The 21,040-nt window shown below is 44.2% G+C and overlaps 1 protein-coding gene across 1 annotated transcript in view; it reads right to left on the bottom strand.

Annotated features, from left to right (window-relative positions):
- Positions 1-21,040, bottom strand: part of SH3BGRL (SH3 domain binding glutamate rich protein like) — a 127,770-nt gene that overhangs the window by 66,306 nt on the left and 40,424 nt on the right. The window lies entirely within an intron of this gene.

The following is a 21,040-nucleotide window of genomic DNA, read 5'->3' on the forward strand; positions in this document are numbered from 1 at the left end:
ATGTGCAACTTTGCAGCCATAGGAGAGGTTATTTAATTTTGAAATTCACATTTTAAGAGGTCTTCTTAATTTATGAACCATAAACCCCCTAAACTATGTTTGTATATGCCTTTAAAAACAGAGTTCGGAGCTTGCATCAGGTTATCAGCATAACTAGAATGTAAGCCCTGTTAATGTTTCAAAAAGATAGGGTGAAATAATTTCTGGTACATCTTGTAATCCAATAAGCAACAGAAAGACAAAGATTTCACACAGCACGTGAAGTTTTCACATCCCCTTCTTTCATTTGAAACAAGAAGTATTTGGAGAAGATTTCTTAAGTAATGAAATGAGATGAGAGAAACAGTGTTTGAGGAAAATTAATAGAGTAGTAGTAGGCAGGAAGGGTTGAAAACAGGTAAGAAATAGGTAAGAAACTATTGTTTAGATTATTGCAAGGTGTGAGCTGAAAATGTGCAGAGGAAACAGATTCAAACTGTCTCTATTAAAATAAAAATTGAAAGGATTCTCTGATGGATTGGTTCAGAAAGATTAAGGATTACGATTTATTTAATTAATCATCTATTTAACAAGCAAATACTTGATCTGAGCCTATTAGTTCCTGGCACTTGTTCTAGGCATCAGAGAAAGAGCAAAAAAAGAAGTCAAGGAATGTCCCTACCTCCATGGAGTTTATAATCAAATGAGGGAAAGCAGAAAATAAATAGGAAAACAAATTAATAGAAAAAATAATTCCAGATAGTGATTAAGTGATAAATGTTATCAGTTATCAAAGTATCAGTATACCAGAGGCCCAATGCACGAAATTCATGCAATGGGTTTGGCCCTCGCAGTCCCGGCTTCATCCGGAAGGTTGTCCAGAAGGACATTTGGAAGATCATTCGGCTGCCCAGTCTAATTAGCATATTATGCTTTTATTATTAAAGATATGAAAGATGACTTATAGGATATGAAGAGGACAAGTACAAGGGCACTAAGTTATTATTGGACTAGGCTTTTTTTTTTGAGGACACTCCATACTATTTTCCACAATGGTTATACCAGTCTGCATTCCCACAAATAGTGCACTAGGGTTCCCTTTTCTACACATCCTTGCCAGCACTTGTTGTTTATAGATTTATTGATGTTAGTCATTCTGGAAGGTGTGAGGTGATATCTCATTGTGGTTTCAATTTGCATCTTTCTGATGATTAGTGACATTGAGTATTTTTTCATGTCTATTAGCCATCTGTATGTTCTCTTTGGAGAAGTGTCTATTCAGGTCCTTTGCCCATTTTTTATTGAACTGTTTTTTTCTATCTGGTATTGAGTTCTATAAGTTCTTTATATGTATCATTGGTGAATATGTTCTCCCATATGGTAGATTCCCTTTTTATTTTGTTGATGGTTTCTTTTGCTTTGCAGAAGCCTTTTAGTTTGATGTAGTACCATTTACTTATGTTTGCTTTTGTTACCCTTGCCCTAGGAGGTATATAGGCAAAAATATTGCTACACAAGATGTCTGAAATTTCAGTGCCTATGTCTTCTAAGACTTTTATCATTTTGCAACTTAAATTTAAGTTTTTATCCATTTTGAGCTTATTCTTGTGTATCACATACAAGTATTTTTAACCCTACTAGATTACAATCTCCTCAAAGGTAAAACCCACATCTGATTTATGTTTCTGTCCATCAGACTACCAAAGAGAGTTTCTTATACATTGTAGTACTTAATAAACATTTTTTTTTTTAGTAAATGCCCCTTCAAAGCAGAAGACCTTATTTAATCCACAATGCATCATTCTGATGGTTCTTCTCTCATGAGAATGCTAACTAGATTTATTCTATTGATAGTATAACAACCATGAAGTCAGTTACTGTCAATATTTTCATCATTCAATCAAAGAAACTCAAAGAAAATCAGAGTATATGAACTTTTGGGATGAAGAACTAAGCCAGAGAATAGGCAGGTAAAGGTGTATAATATGTAAAAATGTTTTGCTAGCATCTCTGACTTTGCTCAGGTTTTTATCTTACTCTTCCCAAGCTATAAAATGTCTTCTGTTTGTGAACAGTAAAAAAATCTTTTGCTTGGCCGGTGTTGCTCAATGGTTGAGTGGCGATCTATGAACCAAGAGGTCATGGTTCAATTTCTAGGTCAGGGCACATGCCTGAGTTGCAGGCCCAATCCCCAATAGGGGGCGTGCAGGAGGCAGCTGATCAATAATTCTTTCTCATAATTGATGTTTCTATCTCTCTTTCCCTCACACTTCCTCTCTCTGAAATCAATTAAAACATATTTTTTTAAAATTCTTTCTTAATGTTGTTAACCAAATGCTTGACACATGAGTCACTAGATGATCTATCTATAATAGGTAAACTTCAAAGATAACTACATATATACAAGTGGTTTTTACTATCTGCCTGTCTAGTTTGAGAAGGTAAATAATTCAAAGAAGAAACATACACAATGAGGCAACAAGCATGAAATTGTGTACTGCATATAGACATTATGTCTCAATGTTCATGAAAGATGAGTCTCAGTTTAAATGTTTATGGAAATATGCTGTGTTGATCAACATTTTAAAAATCAAGTGAGAATACTAGACAATAGTCATGAATAAGCTCAAAGAGATTCAAGAAAATTCAGAAAGGCACTCGAAGGAGCTAATAAATAAAACTAATGAACAAAAAGTTTACTATACCAGATAGATTGAAACTTTTAGAACAAACAAATTCTGGAGCTGAAAAACTAAATAAGTGAGATAAAGAATGTCTTAGAAAGCACTGGAAATACAGAAGACCAGATGGATAATGGAATTATTGATCTCAAAGATGGAAATCTAGAAATAATTAAGATGGAAGAAGAGAGAGAAAAGAGTTTTAATAAATATAAACAAATTTTAAGGAGAACTGTCTGACTCTATTAGAAACAGCAACGTAAATATAATGGGTATCCTAGGAGGACAAAAGAGAAAGAAGGGAACAGAGAGCCTATTTGATGAAATAATTGAATAGAACTTCCCAAACTTAAGGAATGAGCTAGAAATATTAGTACAAGAAGCTAATAGTATGCCTAATTATTTTAATGCAAAAAAAACTTTACCTAAGACACAGTATATTAAAACTGTCACAAGTTAATGACAAAGAATTCTCAAGGCAGCCAGGGGGAAAAAAGATAGTAACCTGCAAATAAAATCCCATCAAATTTTAACCAGTTTTCTCAGTAGAAACACTATAGACAAGAAGGAGTGGAATGGAGAAACCAAGATGGCGGCATAGGTTAAACACCTAACCTGCAGCGGGGCACAACAATTTCAAAAATACAACTAGAGGTCAGAACGGACATCGTCCAGAACCACAGGAGAGCTGGCGGACTGAAATGCCCACAGCTGGGGGGAAGGAGAAGGCCACGGGGACAGTCGGGGAAGCCGTAAAAGCCTGAGGTATGGAGAAACGGGCGGAGACACGAGCACACGCGCCTGCGGGGAGGATGGAACCGGAGAGGAGGGGGCGGCTGATGACCTGGCCGGAGTTCACTGGCAGGAAGGAGATAAAGGCTCCGGAGTGCGCTGAGCACCGGCTCCGATTGCACTGAACCCCATTCCGGGCGAAACCCTGGGAAACTCACTCACTTTCGCAACTCCGCCGCCCCCGCAGGCTGCCCGGCCTGGGACGCTGGGGACGCCGCCTGCAGCGGCGGCGCCCGGAGCCCGGCGGCCTCCCAGCACCCGTCCCTGCCGCGCAGCCCCCGCGCGCCTGGTGCCGCGGGCCGCGCGCCCCGCACACCGGACGGAGGCCCGGGCGCCCTCTCCGTGCACCTCCCGGCGGCGCTAGACTTCAGTAGAGTTGACTGAATTCAAGGGATTAAGAAGTATAATTTGGGGGGACGCCGCGGCGGCGACGTCCGGAACACGGCGATGGCGGTGCCTGGAGCTCGGCGGCCGCCCAGCGCCCGTCCCAGCCGCGCGGCCCTCGCGCGCCTGGTTTCGCGGGACGCGCGCACCGCGCACCGGACGGAGGCCCGGGCGCCCTTTCCGTGCACCTCCCGGCGGCGCTAGACTTCAGTAAAGTTGACTGAAATGAAGGGATTAAGAAGTACAAATTGAGAAGTTTGAAAAAGATGGCGGCGGAGGTTAAAGGCTGTTCTGTTGCCTCGCACCCAGCGAAATCGGAGGGGATGAGGTGTGGAGGTGCGTGGGTCTGGCTGGTGGCGGGGGAAAGGGGCTTTTGTTCCAAACCTAAGGGAGATTAGCTCTCCATCACCCTGAAACTCATCTTCTGGCGAACCCCGGGAGACCCAGATGCCTGCGGGGAGAGGCGGGACTCTTGCAGAGGTGCGCCCAGCAATCAGTGTTTGCTGCGCTGGAGTGCGGAACGAGGGGACTTAGATACATGGAAGGCAGAAGGACCAGACTCACAGCCATCGAGGCTCGCCGCACCATGGCCTGTTGGCGCCCTGAGACCCCGCCCCGCCCTGGGACCCCCCCCGCAAGTCTTGAAGACCAGCCCCGCAAGTCTTGCAGGCACACCTGCGCCCCAAGCAACGGCTTATGCATGTGGGTGGACTGCCCTCTGGCAGCGGACCAGATGATCTGCTGTTCTAGTCGGACTGCTCCAGGGCCACTCAGACAGGAGGAAGAAACTACAGTTTTTGCTGTAATCCTTGCTGAGTGCCTAAGGCAGTAGCTGATCTACACCCCATTGGAGACCCAGAAACGAGGGCATCTAGTGGTCTGTGGGAGATGACACCAGATTTCAACCACGTGCATAAGGGACACATTCAACGGGAATATTCAGTGAGCGCCAAAGCTTTGCTGCACCAAGACCCGGCCCATAAACGTGTCTCCTGCACAGCAACTCTTCCTTTATAGACAAAGAGAGCCCCCCCAGTGACACCAACAACAATCAAGACTTAACTATACAAAGGAGGACCAAGATGGAGGCATAGGGCGGAAGCCTGATTGTTGCCTACCACAACAACTTTGAGACTACGACAAGAGAGCAGAGCAGACACCATCCAAGACCACCATAGGGCTGGCTGAGTAGATGCTCTACAACTAGAATAAAAGAGGGGGATGTGGGATGATGCTGATGCCGGTGACCCAAAGACCACACTTTAAGAACTACAGCTCAGGCGACACAAAAGAACTATGGCTCAGGCGATACAACAGCGGCCTGGAACGTGCTCGGCGCAGTTCCCCCGGCGGTCTCCGGCTGAGGGGACGGCTCCACTGGCAGCCAAGCACGGACAGACGAGCCCCTATGAGACATGGGGTGGGAGACTCTGCGCTTGCTGACCTCTGAGTCCGTCAAGAATCTCAACGCCCCGGAAGCGGCCAGGTGCGCATGCTCGGCGACCGGCCACCGATGCAGACCCAAGGGCCGACACAGCGACGCCAGACTGGCCCACCGCCATGCACCGGGTGCACCGGAGCTTCGCCGAGCCGCCGCCCGACGAGTTCTGCAGCAGCCATACTGGAGCTCCGGAAGGATGGCCAGGGGAATTGCTGAGGGGGGATTGACCGGCAGGAATTGGGATCGGGAAGACGGGGCCCCGCTGAGACCCGGGTGCGGGCGGGGTTGCGCGCCTCTGGGCTCGGGTGTGGTCACACGCCTCAGGGTATAAGTGAGGCCTCACGTCCCTGGGTCTAGGTGAGGCCACATGCCCCTGGGTCCAGGTGAGGCCGGACTCCGGGTCCGGGTGAGGCCAAGTGCCCCTGGACCCGGATGACGCTGGATCCCGTGCCCGGGCGAGGCCAAGCGCCCCTGGGTCTGGGAGAGCCCACACACCCCTGGGGCCAGGCGAGACCATGTGTCCCTGGATCCGGGTGAGGCCGCGTGCACCTAGGCCCGGGTGGGCCCAAGTGGCCCTGGGTCTGGGAGAGGCCAAGCGTCCCTGGGTCCGGGTGAGACCATGTGTCCCTGGATCCGGGTGAGGCCTCGGGCACCTAGGCCCGGGTGAGGCCACGTGCCCCTGGGTCTGGGAGAGGCCAAGCGTCCCCGGGTCTGGGCGAGACCATGCATCCCTGGATCCGGATGAGGCCTCGTGCACCTAGGCCCGGGTGAGCCCAAGTGGCCCTGGGTCTGGGAGAGGCCAAGCGTCCCTGGGTCCGGGTGAGACCATGTGTCCCTGGATCCGGGTGAGGCCTTGTGCACCTAGGCCCGGGTGAGCCCAAGTGGCCCTGGGTCTGGGAGAGGCCAAGCGTCCCTGGGTCCGGGTGATACCATGTGTCCCTGGATCCGGATGAGGCCTCGTGCATCTAGGTCCGGGTGAGCCCAAGAGGCCCTGGGTCTGGGAGAGGCCAAGCGTCCTTGGGTCCGGGTGAGACCATGCGTCCCTGGATCCGGATGAGGCCTCGTGCACCTAGGCCCGGGTGAGCCCAAGTGGCCCTGGGTCTGGGAGAGGCCAAGCGTCCCTGGGTCCGGGTGAGACCATGCATCCCTGGATCCGGATGAGGCCTCGTGCACCTAGGCCCGGGTGAGCCCAAGTGGCCCTGGGTCTGGGAGAGGCCAAGCGTCCCTGGGTCCGGGTGAGACCATGTGTCCCTGGATCCGGGTGAGGCCTCGTGCACCTAGGCCCGGGTGAGCCCAAGTGGCCCTGGGTCTGGGAGAGGCCAAGCATCCCTGGGTCCGGGTGAGACCATGTGTCCCAGGATCCGGGTGAGGCCTCGTGCACCTAGGCCCGGGTGAGCCCAAGTGGCCCTGGGTCTGGGAGAGGCCAAGCATCCCTGGGTCAGGGTGAGACCATGTGTCCCTGGATCCGGGTGAGGCCTCGTGCACCTAGGCCCGGGTGAGCCCAAGTGGCCCTGGGTCGGGGAGAGGCCAAGCGTCCCTGGGTCCGGGTGAGACCATGTGTCCCTGGATCCGGGTGAGGCCTCGTGCACCTAGGCCCGGGTGAGCCCAAGTGGCCCTGGGTCTGGGAGAGGCCAAGCGTCCCTGGGTCCGGGTGAGACCATGCGTCCCTGGATCCGGATGAGGCCTCGTGCACCTAGGCCCGGGTGAGCCCAAGTGGCCCTGGGTCTGGGAGAGGCCAAGCGTCCCTGGGTCCGGGTGAGACCATGTGTCCCTGGATCCGGATGAGGCCTCGTGCACCTAGGCCTGGGTGAGCCCAAGTGGCCCTGGGTCTGGGAGAGGCCAAGCGTCCCTGGGTCCGGGTGAGACCATGTGTCCCAGGATCTGGGTGAAGCCTCGTGCACCTAGGCCCGGGTGAGCCCAAGTGGCCCTGGGTCTGGGAGAGGCCAAGCGTCCCTGGGTCCGGGTGAGACCATGTGTCCCTGGATCCGGGTGAGGCCTCGTGCACCTAGGCCCGGGTGAGCCCAAGTGGCCCTGGGTCTGGGAGAGGCCAAGCATCCCTGGGTCCGGGTGAGACCATGTGTCCCAGGATCCGGGTGAGGCCTCGTGCACCTAGGCCCGGGTGAGCCCAAGTGGCCCTGGGTCTGGGAGAGGCCAAGCATCCCTGGGTCCGGGTGAGACCATGTGTCCCTGGATCCGGGTGAGGCCTCGTGCACCTAGGCCTGGGTGAGCCCAAGTGGCCCTGGGTCGGGGAGAGGCCAAGCGTCCCTGGGTCCGGGTGAGACCATGCGTCCCTGGATCCGGATGAGGCCTCGTGCACCTAGGCCCGGGTGAGCCCAAGTGGCCCTGGGTCTGGGAGTGGCCAAACGTTCCTGGGTCTGGGTGAGACCATGTGTCCCTGGATCCAGGTGAGGCCTTGTGCAACTAAGCCCGGGTGAGGCCACGTGCCCCTGGGTCTGGGAGAGGCCAAGCGTCCCTGGGTACGGGTGAAGCCAGATCCTGGGTCCGGGTGAGGCCGTGCGCCCCTGGATCCATCCGGGTGAGGCTGGGTCCCAGGCCCGGGTGAGACCACGCGCCCCTTGGGTATGGGTGAGGCCACGTGCCCCTTAGTCCAGGTGACGCCGTGCCCCTGGGTTCGGCCGAGACCAAACCAGAGGGAGTCGGACCTCCATTACCACCATTTGTCCACCATCCAGAGCTGAGGGGTCAGTGCTGACATGTACACATAAGGAACTACTGGACATCGAAATTGGGTCTCAAAAGAACTGTTGGTCCAGGGGGAAGCTCGCTACAGATTGATTCATTTGCCTGTCAGCATAAATATTATTGCTCGTCTCACATTCAGTTCTTATTAGTATATATCTAGTGACATTTGATCTCGTTCATCTAGAGGAAATGATGAACAACATAGACTGAGGAACAAGAACAGAACCAGAAGCAAGGAGGCATCGATCGGACTATCGGGCCTCAGAGGGAGGATAGGGGAGGGTAGGGGGAGGGTGGGGGGAGGGGGAGAGTTCAACCAAAGGAACTGTATGCATGCATATAAGCCTATCCAACGGTTAAGTTCAACAGGGGATTGGGGCATGCGTGGGGAGAGGGGTGGGATGGGAATGGGGGGATGAGGACAAATATGTGACACCTTAATCAATAAAGAAATTAAAAAAAATAAATAAATTAAAAAAAAAAAAGAAGGAGTGGAATGATATATTCAAAATATAGAAAAAGACAAACCACCAGCTAAGAATAATATGTATAGCAATGTTATCCTTTATTTATTTATTTATTTGCTAGCGGCCTGGTGCATGGAATCATGCACCGGTGGGGTCCCTCTGCCTGGCCTGTGCCCTCTCACAATCCGGGACCCCTCAAGGGATGTTGGAGAGCTGGTTTTGGCCTGATCCCTGCAGGCCAGGCCGAGGGACCCCACTGGTGCACATGCACCAGGCCTCTAGTGTGCATATAAAATCTTTGGTTAATCTCTTCCCGCTCACCACCCTCCCCGCTTCCCTCTGAGATTCATCAGTCTATTCCACGGTTCCATGCCTGTGGTTTCCGCTCCTGCATTGAGTGTGTGCCCCCTGGTGGTCAGTGCGCATCATAGTTACCAGCCTGTTGGACAGTCAGCTGATTGGCCAGTTGCTTAACTTTTATATAGATAGATATATAGATAGATAGATAGATAGATAGATAGATTGCTTTTTTGATAAAAAAATACACTTTATTGATTTTTTACAAAGAAGAAGGGAGAGGGATAGAGAATTAGAAACATCGATGAGAGAGAAATATTGATCAGCTGCCTCCTACACACTCCCTACTGGGTATGTGCCCTCAACCAAGGTATATGCCCTTGATCAGAATTGAACCTGGGACCCTTGAGTCTGCAGGCCAACGCTCTATCCACTGAGCCAAACTGGTTAGGGCATAGATTGCTTTTTTAAAAGCATATTTTATTTCTCCTCAAGGGGGAATTTCCAGTTCAGATTAGCATTTTTAAAAATCTTTATTGTTGAAAGTATTACATATGTACCCTCCCTCACCCTGCCATTGACCTCTTCTAGCCCACCCTTGGCAATGCTATCCTTTACAAATTAATAAGAAATAAAGGCTTTCCCAGACAGACAAAAACTAAGGAAATTGAACACCACAATAACTGCATTACAAGGAATATTGAAAGGACTTCTTCCACCTGAAACAAGATCAAATTACACAAAAGTTTGAGTAAGGTAATAAGCAGACAGAAATAGCAAATTCATTTCATGATAAGGTGTTAAACACTTAAACACTTAATTGTAACAAAAACATTAAAGGGGGAAAATAATTAAAAATAACTATTGCTGTTACAATTTGGTAACAAATGCACAGCATAAAAATGGATAATTTGAGGAATAAGAGATCTCCAAGATGGCGATTGGCAGGAAGGTAGGGAGGGAGAGAGTGTGAGAGAGTGAGGGAGCAATAGAGGAGTGTGTGGATGTGTGTAGTGTGTGTGTGTGTGTGTGTGTGTGTGTGTGTGTGTGTGTATGAGCTGGGGACAGCTAGATTCCGCAGGTCTTCCAAGGGGCTGCCAAACTGGGCAATCTTAGACAGCGGAGCCACGCTGCCACTGCAGACACTCCAGGGGCAGCCAGTATGGGCACAGAGACCATATCTGGAAAAACAGAGCTGCTTGAGACTAGGATCCTAGCCTCAGCACCACCCAGTCTGGTCTTAGATGCAAACTGGGACCCTACAGCCACTGGGGACAGAGACCTGCACCCACAGCTGAAGACCCACAGACACCAAGAATCAAGACATCCTGGCCGCAGATTTCTGTGTGTCACAGAGACCATCCCCCTCCCTGCAGGCTCACGGCAGTGCCATAGGAACTGCTAGACCCTCCGCTCACACAGGGCTGCAGTGCTGCTACAGGAATTTGAGCTTGGGCTCACACAGACACTGGGAATCTGTTCCCAGCAACGCAATCAGGCGACCAAACCCCATGCCCATGTAGGTTGGCAGTGCCACCTGACTTTGATTCTGGGAAAGCGCACACAGAAGTCTGTTTTCCACAGCACAGGAGTGGACCTCCTGCCCACACAGTGCTACTGTGCAAACCGTTCTCCAAGCAGACAGGGACCCTGATTCTCCACACGAGAGGCAGCACTGAGTACCAGTGACTTGACTCTGTTTCTCATCGTGTGTGCCTGGGATCCCTGATTCCCAGTGAATTCACACTAAGAGCCAGTGACTCCAATTTTTGGTGCATGCACACACAGGGACCCTGATTCTTGGTGCAAGGCCACACCAAGCAACAGAGACTCTGATACTCGATTCTGGGTGCGGGCACAGGGAAACTCTGACTCCTGGCACATGCTAGGGGACTCTGATTTTTGGCACACGCCAGCGGGGACTCTGTTTAAGTGCAGCGCAAGTGGGGTCCCTCATTCAAGGTGCATGCACGAGGCCACACTGAGCACCGGTGACTCTGACCTGGGGCGAGCATGGCTCCCACCAACCCACAGAAGCCACATATCTTGGTGTCGGAGCTCTTCAGTGACACTCTGGTGGTGTGAAGCTCCCACTGCACACGGCCCAGGCCCATGCAACTTGACATATGAAAATTCAGAATGGAGAGACGACACAATCCCCAGAGGAAATAAAGGAGTCACCAAGAAAAAAAAGAAGTGAAATGGAAGCATACAACATGACAGAAAAAGAATTCAGAGTAATGGTCGTACAGTTCATACGCCAGATGGATGAGAAAATCAGCAACTTATGCAAAAATCAGGAAGAAATCAAAAGTGATATAGCTACAATCAGAAACACCATAGAATGTTTCAACAGTAGACTAGAAGAAGCAAAGGACCGAATTAGTGAGTTAAAAGATAAGGTAGAGAAACAAGCTCAATCTGAACAGCAACTGGAGAAAAAAATTAAAAAGCAAGAGGAGAGCCTAAGGGAGCTTTGGGACAACACAAAACAATGTAACATACATATAATAAGGCTGCCAGAAGGACAAGAAGAGCAGCAAGGATTAGAAAATCTATTTGAAGAAATAATGACAGAAAACTTCCCTGATATGGGGAGAAAAAAGTTACACAAGTACAGAGAGTCCCAAGCAAGATGAATTCCAAAAGACCCACACCAAGATAAGTCATAATTACAATGGCAAATGTTAAAGACAAAGAGAGAATCTTAAAGGTTGCAAGAGAAAAACAGAGTTACCTACAAGGGAACCCCAATCAGATTATCAAATGATTTCTCAATAGAAACACATCAAGCTAGAAGGGAATGGAAGGAGGTATACAAAGTGATTCAGAGCAAAGGACTGAATCCAAGAATACTCTATCCAGCAAGACTATCAATCAAAATTGAAGGGGAAATCAGGAACTTCACAGACAAAAAAAAAAAAAAGGCTAAGGGAGTTTATCACTACCAAGCCAGCAATGCAAGAAATGCTAACGGGAATGCTATAAAAGAAGAAATAGAAAGGGAGGAAGGAAAACAGGCATAAATTACAGAAATGGCTACAAACAAGTCCCTATCAATAATAACATTAAACGTAGATGGATTAAATGCTCCAATCAAAAGACATTGAGTGAGTGAATGGATAAGAAAACATGACCAATATACATGCTGTCTACAGGAGACCCACCTCAGAACAAGGGATTCACACAGACTGAAAGTGAAGAGATGTAAAAATATCTATCAGGCAAATGGAAATGAAAAAAAAGCGGGGGTAGCAATACTAATATCTGACAAAATAGACCTCAAAGTGAAGACCATAACAAGAGACAACAAAGGCCACTTTATAATTCTAAAGAGATCAATACAACAGCAGGATATAACTCTGGTAAACATTTATGCACGCAATACAGGAACACCCAAATACATAAAAAAAAAACCACAAAAAACTTTTGGAAGATATCAGAGGAGAGATTGACAGCAACACAATCATAGTAGGAGACTTTAATACCCCATTAACATCACTGGATAAATCCTCTAGATAAAAAATTAGAAAAGAAACATCAATCTTAAATGACACTCTAGATCAGATGGACTTAATTGACATCTTTGGAACATTCCACCCCAAAACTATAGAATATACATTCTTCTCAAGCACACATGGGACATTTTCAAAGACAGCCCACATACTGGGACACAGGCAAAGTATCTCCAAATTCAGGAGGATTGAAATCATATCAAGCATCTTCTCAGATCACAATGGCATAAAATAAGAATTCAATTACAGTAAAAACAATCACAAAAATTCAAACACTTGGAGGCTGAATAGCACACTATTAAACAATGAGTAGGTTACCAAAGAGATCAAAGAAGAAATAAAACACATCCTGGAAACAAAAGACAATGAAAACACAACAATCCAAAATCTTTGGGACACAGTGAAAGCAATACTGAAAGGGAAGTTCATAGCATTACAGGTCTACCTCAGAAAACAAGAAAAACTGTTAATAAACCATCTAACTCTGCAATTTGAAGAATTAGAAAGAGAGTAACAAGAAAGCCCAGTGTAATCAGAAAGAAGGAAATAAAGATCAGAGCAAAGATAAATGACATAGAGACAAAAAAGAAATACAAAAGATCAATGAAACAAGATTGATGAACTCTAGCCAGGCTCACCAAGAAGCAAAGATAGAGGACCCAAATAAACAAAATCATAAATGAAAAATGTAAAATAACAACAGACCCCACAGAAATACGAAGAATCATAAAAAAATACTATGAGCAACTCTACTCCAACAAACTGGTCAACGTAGAAGAAATTGACATATTCCTTAAAAAATACGACCTCCCAAGGACTAAAATAAATCTGAATAGGCCCTAGCCGGTTTGGCTCAGTGGATACAGTGTCGGTCCTACGGACTCAAGGGTCCCAGGTTCGATTCCAGTCAAGGGCATGTACCCTGGTTGCGGACACATCCCCATTGGGGAGTATGCAGGAGGCAGCTGATCGATGTATCTCTCTCATCGATGTTTCTAACTCTCTATCCCTCTCCCTTCCTCTCTGTAAAAAATCAATAAAATATATTATTTAAAAAAAAATCTGAATAGGCCGATAACTAGGGAGGAAATTGAAGCAGTAAACTAAAACTTTCAACAAACATAATCCCTGGACAAGACGGTTTCACAGGGAAGTTTTAGCAAACATTCAAAGAAGAAATAAAACCTATCTCCCTCAGACTATTCCAAAAAATTCAAGAGGAAGGAGCATTTCCAAGCTCTTTCTACAAAGCCAGCATTACCCTAATCCCAGAATTAGATAAAGACAATACAAAGATAGAGAATTACAGGACAATATCCCTCATGAACATAGATGCCAAAATCCTCAACAAAATTCTAGCAAATCAGATCTAGCATTACATTAGAAATATCATACAGCATGACCAAGTGGGATTTATCCCAGGGATTTAAGGATGGTACAACATCTGCAAATCAATAAATGTGATACACCACATAAACAAACTGAGAGATAAAAATCATATAATCATAGCCATTGATGCAGAAAAAGCATTGGACAAAACCCAACACCCTTTCTTGATAAAAACTCTCAGCAAGGTGGTAACAGAAGGATCATACCTCAACATAATAAAAGCCATATATGACAAACCCACAGCCAACATCATACTCAATGGGCAAAAACTAAAACCATTTCCCCTAAGAACAGGAACAAGACAAGGATGCCCACGCTCACCACTCCCGGTCGACATAGTACTGGAAGTACTAGCCATTGCTATCAGACAAGAAAAATAAATAAAAGGCATCCAAATTGGGAAAGAAGAAGTAAAATTGTCCTTATTCATAGATGACATGATATTGTACATAGAAAACCCCAAAGATTCCATAAAAAAAACCACTGGACTTAATAAATGAATTAGGAAATGTAAGAGGATATAAAATTAACACCCAGAATTCTATGGCTTTTCTATACACCAATAATGAACTCACAGAAAAAGAAATTAAAAAAGCAATCCCATTTACCATTGCAACAAAAAATTAAGATACCTAGGAATAAACTTAACCAAGGAGACAAAGGACCTGTACTCAGAAAATATCAGGATGCTAAAAAAAGAGATAGAGGTAGACATGAACAAATGGAAGAATATACCATGTTCATGGATTGGTAAAATCAACATCATTAAAATGTCCATATTACCCAAAGCAATCTATAAATTCAATGCAATCCCCATTAAAATACCAACAGCAAAAAAATATATATATATACCAACAGCATACCTCAAAGACCTAGGACAAATTCTCCAAAAATTCATCTGGAATAAAAAAAGACCCCAAATAGCTGTAGCAATCTTGAGAAAGAAGAACAATGTGGGAGGGATCACAATACCAGATATCAAACTATACTACAAAGCCACTGTTCTCAAAACTGCCTGGTACTTGCACAACATCAGACATATAGATCAGTGAAACAGAACCGAGAACCCAGAGATCGACACAAGCCAGTATGCTCAATTAATATTTGACAAAGGAGGCAAGAACATACAATAGAGACAAGACAGTCTCTTCAATAAATGGTGTTGGGAAAACTGGAGAGATACTTGCAAAAAAATGAAACTAGATCACCAACTTATACCATACACAAAAAATAAACTCAAAATGGATAAAGGACTTAAATGTAAGATGGTAAACTATAAAGATCTTAGAAGAAGCCATAGGCAACAAAATAGCAGACATTAGTAGTAGCAATATCTTTACCAATACAGCTCCTAGGGCAATGGAAACTAAAGAGAAAATAAACAAATGGGACTACATCAAAATAAAAAGCTTCTGCACAGCAAAAGAAACCATCAACAAAACAACAAGAAAGACCACTGTATGGGAGAACATATTTGCCAATGTTATCTCCAATAAGGGTTTAATCTCCAACATTTACAAGGAACTCATACAAATTAACAAAAGGAAGATAAACAAACCAATCAAAAAATGGGCAAAGGACCTCAATAGACACTTTTGAAAAAGAGACTTACAGAAGGCCAAGTGACATATGAAAACATGCTCAAAGTCACTAATCATCTGAGAGATGCAAATCAAAACAACAATGAGGTACCATCTCACACCTGTCAGAATGGCTATCATCAACAAATCAACAAATGACAAGTGCTGGAGAGGATGCGGAGAAAAAGGAATCCTTCTTCACTGCTGGTGGGAATGCAGACTGGTGCAGCCACTGTGGAAAACAGTATGACATTTCCTCAGAAAATTAAAAATGGAACTGCCATTTGACCCAGTAATACCACTTCTAGGAATATATCCCAAGGAAACAGAAACACCAATCAGAAAGGATATATGCACCCCTATGTTCATAGCAGTGCAATTTACAATAGCTAAGAATTGGAAACAGCTTCAATGCCCATCAGCAGATAAATGGATTAGAAAACTCTGGTACATCTACACAATGGAATACTATGCTGCTGTAAAAAAGGAGGAATTCTTACCATTTGCAACAGCATGGATGGATCTGGAGAGCATTATGCTAAGTTAAATAAGCCAGTCAGTGGAAGATAAATACTACATGATCTCACTCATTTGTGGATAATAAAGAACATTTCAAACTGTTGTACAAAAATAGACAGAGGCAAAGAAGCATCGAATAGACTGTTAAACTACAGCGGGAAGGTAGGGGAGTGTTGGGGGGGGGTAAGAGATCAACCAAAGGACTTGTATGCATGCATATAAGCACAACCAATAGATGCAAGACACTGGGGGCGGGGGGACGAGGGCAAGTCCCAGGGGGTAGGGGAGTCCGGGGGGAGGTCAGTGGGGGAAAAAAAGAGAGACATATGTACTACTATTTGTAATACCTTAAACAATAAAATTTTCAAAAATTAATAAAGTTAAAAAAACAGATAATTTGAGACAACAAAAACATAAAAGAGAATAACAAATAGAAATGAACTTATATAGGCTAATAAAGATAAGATGTCATCAGAAAATAGGGACTATTGTATATGTGAGTCATTTTATACAAACATCATGATAAACACAAAACATTTAAAAAATAAAGAAGAAATGGAAAAAAACAACATAGAAAACACCAAACTAAAGTAGCAGACAGAAATACAAGGGAAAAGAAATGATGGAGGTACAGAGCAACCAGAAAACAAAAGACAAAATGGCTGTGGTAAGTATTTTAAATGAACTTAGGTCAAAATCAGAAGGCACAGAATAGCAGGACAGATTAAGAAACAAGACCCAATTATACCCTGGTATGTTATCTTTTGGAGACCCATCTCAACTCCAAAGACAAACATAGGTTCAAAGAGACAGTGTGTAAAATGATACTCTAAGCGAATGATACCAAGAGTAGAGTAGGTGGAACCATAGTTATATAAGACAAAATACATTGCAATATTAAAAAAGGTAATAAGATATGCCTAAACTGGTTTGGCTCAGTGGATAGAGCGTCGGCCTGCGGACTCAGGGGTCCCAGGTTTGATTCCGGTCAAGGGCATGTACCTTGGTTGCGGGCACATCCCCAGTGGGGGGTGTGCAGGGGGCAGCTGATTGATGTTTCTCTCTCATTGATGTTTCTAACTCTCTGTCCTTCTCTCTTCCTCTCTGTAAAAAAATCAATAAAATATATTTTTTAAAAAAAGGTAATAAGATATAAAGATGGACATTTTATAATGAAATAGAGGACAATTAATAAAGAAGACAGCTATTACACAAAACCTAGGAGCACCAAAATACATAAAACAATTATGAACACAACTAAAGATATAAATTCATACAATCACAATAATAGTAAGGGACATTAATACCCCTCTTAAATGAATAAATAGATCAATCAGACAATTAAGTCACCAAAAAAACATTGGTCTTAAATGACACATAAGAGCAGATGGAAATGTAACATGCTCAAAGATAGACCATATGTTGAGACAAACAAGTCTTAATAAATTTAAGAAGATTGAAATTGGGCCCTAGCAGGTTTTGCTCAGTGGATAGAGCATCAGCCTGCAGACTGAAGGGTCCCAGGTTCGATTCCAGTCAAGGGCACATGCCCAAGTTGCAGGCTCCATCCCCAAAAGGGAGCATGCAGGAGGCAGCCTATCAATGTTTCTCTCTCATCATTGATGTTTCTATCTCTCTCTCCCTCTCCCTTTATCTCTGAAATCAATAAACATATATATATTTTAAAAGATTGAAATCATACTGAACATCTTTTCAAACTACAAAGTTATGAAATTAGAAATCAGCAAGAAGAAAGCTGGCAAAAACCACAAATATATGGAGATTAAACAACATGTTACTAAAAAACTATGCATCAATGAAGAAATAAAATCCTACCTAATAAAATAGTAATATGCAAATTGACCACTCCTTCGCTATGCCCAAGCCATGCTCACTAGCCAAAGCCACGCCCACCAGCCAATCAGGGTGAGTATGCAAATTACCCAACAAAGATGGCAGTTAATTTGCATACGCTGAGGGAGGGAGGAATGAAGACTGAAGACAACTTGGAAGAGGGAGGAAAAGCGGAAAACAAGGTGGCTGCTAGAGGGAAAGCCTGGGCGGGGCGAGGCAGGGCGGAGCAGGGTGGGGCAGAGCGGGACGGGCCGCAGCGGCCCTCGGGTGCAGGCAGGCGGCCGAAACTGTGGCGGCAGTGGCAGCGCACGTGGCTGCAGCGGCCGATTGCAGGATTCTTCCTGCAAATGGGCTACTAGTAAGAAATAAAAAGATACATAGGGACAAACGAAAATGAAAATACACATATCAAAATTTGGGGGATGCAATAAAAGAGGTACTAAGAGGGAAGTTTATGCCAATATAGGCCTACCTCAGGAAACAAGAAAAACATCTCAAATAAGCAATCTAATATTACACCATAACGAACAAGTAAAAGAACAACAACAAAGTCAAAGTCAGTAGAAAAAACGGAAATAATAAAAATCAGATGAGTGATAAATAAAATAGAGAATAAAAAGATAATAGAAACACTAAAAACAAAGATCCAATTCTTTGGAAATGAAAAAAATAACCTGTCAAATCCAAACCTCTAGCTAGACTCACTAAGGTAAGAAGAGAGAAAACTCAAAGAAATAAAATCAGAAATGAAAGAGAAGTTATAATGGATACTATCGAAGTATAAAAGATTATACAAAATTCCATGAAAGGCTATATGCCACCAAACTATAAGCATCAAATGAACAAATTTTTAGAAACAGACAACCTTCTGAGACTGAATGATGAATAATTAGAAAATGTTTATAGGCCAATTACCAGCAAGGAAATTTAAACAGTAATTAAAAATCTCCCAATAGACACAGGTCTGGGACCAAATGGCTTCACTAGTCAATTCTTCCAAACATTCAAAGGAAATTTAGTATCTATCCTTCTAAACCTTTTGCAAAAAATTAAAGCCGAGGGAACGCTTCCTAACTAATTACAAGGCCTGTATTACTCTATATAAAAACCAGGAAAAGGTTCCACTAAAAATTATAGGCCAATATCTCTGATGAACAGAGATACAAAAATTCTCAACAAAATAGTAGCAAATTGAATACAATAGATTAAAAGGGTCATACAGCACAATCAAGTGGGATTCATTTCAGGAATGCAAGGATGGCTCAAAATCTGCAAATCAATGAACATGATATATGCCACATTAATAATATGAAAGATAAAAATCATACAATTATCCCAAATGATGCATAAAAGCATTTGACAAGTTACATTATCCATTTATGATTAAAGCTAACTCAATAAAATAGATATAGAAGCGAAGTACCTTAACATAATAAAGGCTATATGCAAACTGTAAGTTAACATACCCAACAGTAAAAAATTGAAAGCTTTTCCTAAGGTCAGGTAAAAGACGAGGATACCCATTATCATCACTGTTATTCAACACTAGAGGCCCGGTGCACAAAATCCGTGCATGGGGGAGGGCAGGTGTCCCTCAGCCCACCCTGAACCCTCTCCAATCTGGGACCCCTCGGAGGATGTCTGACTTCAGGATCGGGCCTAAACGGCAGTTGGAGATCCCTCTCGCAATCCGGAACTGCTGGCTCTTAACCACTCACCTGCCTGCCTGCCTGATTGCCCCTAACCACTTCTGCCTGACAGCCTGATTGCCCCCTAACCGCTCCTCTGCCATCCTGATTAACGCCTAACTGCCCTGTCTTGCCAGTCCAATAGCCCCAAACTGCCCTCCCCTGCAGGCCTGGTCACCCCCAACTGCCCTCCCCTGCCAGCCTGGTTATCCCCAACTGCCTTCCCCTTCTGGCCTGACTGCCCACAACTGCCCCCACCTGCCGGCCATCTTGTGGCAGCCATCTAGTGGTGGCCATCTGTGATGGCCATCTTGTGACAGCCATCTTGTGGTGGCCATCTTGTGACAACATGGGGGTGGCCATCTTGTGGCAACCATCTTGTGGTGGCCATCTTGTGATGACATGGGGGCAGCCATCTTGTGATGACATGGGGGTGGCCATCTTGTGACGATGTGATGGTGTTGTGCAAGAGCACGAGGGCCACCTAGGCTTTTATTAGTATAGATAGTACTAGAAGTCCTAGTCAGAGCACTTAGGCAAGAAGAATAAATAAATGGTATCTAGACTGGGAATTAAGAAGTAAAATTCTCACTATTTTCAGGTTACATGATTTAATGTGTAGATAACCCTAAATATTCCACCAAAAAAGTATTAGAAATAATAAACACAGTAAAGTTGAAACATACAAAATCAATATAAAAATGGGTTATGTTTCTATATATTAACAATGAAATATCAGAAAGAGAAGTTAAGAAAACAATTGCATTTACAATCTCAACAAATGGAATAAAATACCTAGGAATAAATTTAACAAACATGTGAAGGACCAGTACAATGAAAACTATAAGATACTAGTATTATTGAAAGAAATTTAGAAAGCTATAAAGAAATGGAAAGATGCCCATATAACCTAAAGAAATCTACAGATTTCGATGCAATTTCTATCAAAATCCCAATGGCATTTTTCACAGAAACAAAACAAAACAAAAATCCTCAAGTTATTATTCAATTACAAAAGACCTCAAATATCCAAGCAACCATGAATAAAAAGAATGAAACCAGAAGTATCACACACCCCAATTTCAAACTATACTACAAGGCTATAGTAAGCAAAATAGTATGGCATACACAGAAAAACACATAGGCCAGTAGAACTGAATTGAGAGCCCAGAAATAAATGCATATATTTATAGGCAACTAATTTATGACAACGGAGGCAAAAATATACAATGCAGAAAGAAAAATCTCTTCACTAAATGGTGTTTGAAAAACTGGACAGCCATATGCAAAAGAATAAAACTACACCACTATCTTAAACCATACTCCCAAATTAACTTAAAATGGATTATATGCTGCAGAGTAAGATCCGGAACAATAAAATACATAGGGGAAAAAAAACCACATAGGCACTAAGCTTCTGGACATTGATCTTAGTAATGTTTATGTGGATTTGACTCCAAAGGCAAGAGGAAGAAAAGCAAAAATAAACAAATAGGACTACATCAAACTAAAAAGCTTATGCAAAGCAAAAGAAGCCATCAACAAAATAAAAAAGCAACCAACCAATTAATATAAGCTATTTTTAAGTGATACTTCCAATAAAGGGTTAATATCCAAAATATATAAGTAACTTCTACAATTCAACAACAAGAAATCAATTTGATTAAAAATGGGCAGAAGATCTAAATAGATCTTTTCCCAAGGAAAACATATAAATGGCCAACAGGAATATGAAAGATGAAGTTAAACTT

The sequence above is a fragment of the Eptesicus fuscus genome, chromosome 1 (genome assembly GCF_027574615.1).
Source record: "Eptesicus fuscus isolate TK198812 chromosome 1, DD_ASM_mEF_20220401, whole genome shotgun sequence".
Lineage (NCBI taxonomy): Eukaryota > Metazoa > Chordata > Mammalia > Chiroptera > Vespertilionidae > Eptesicus > Eptesicus fuscus.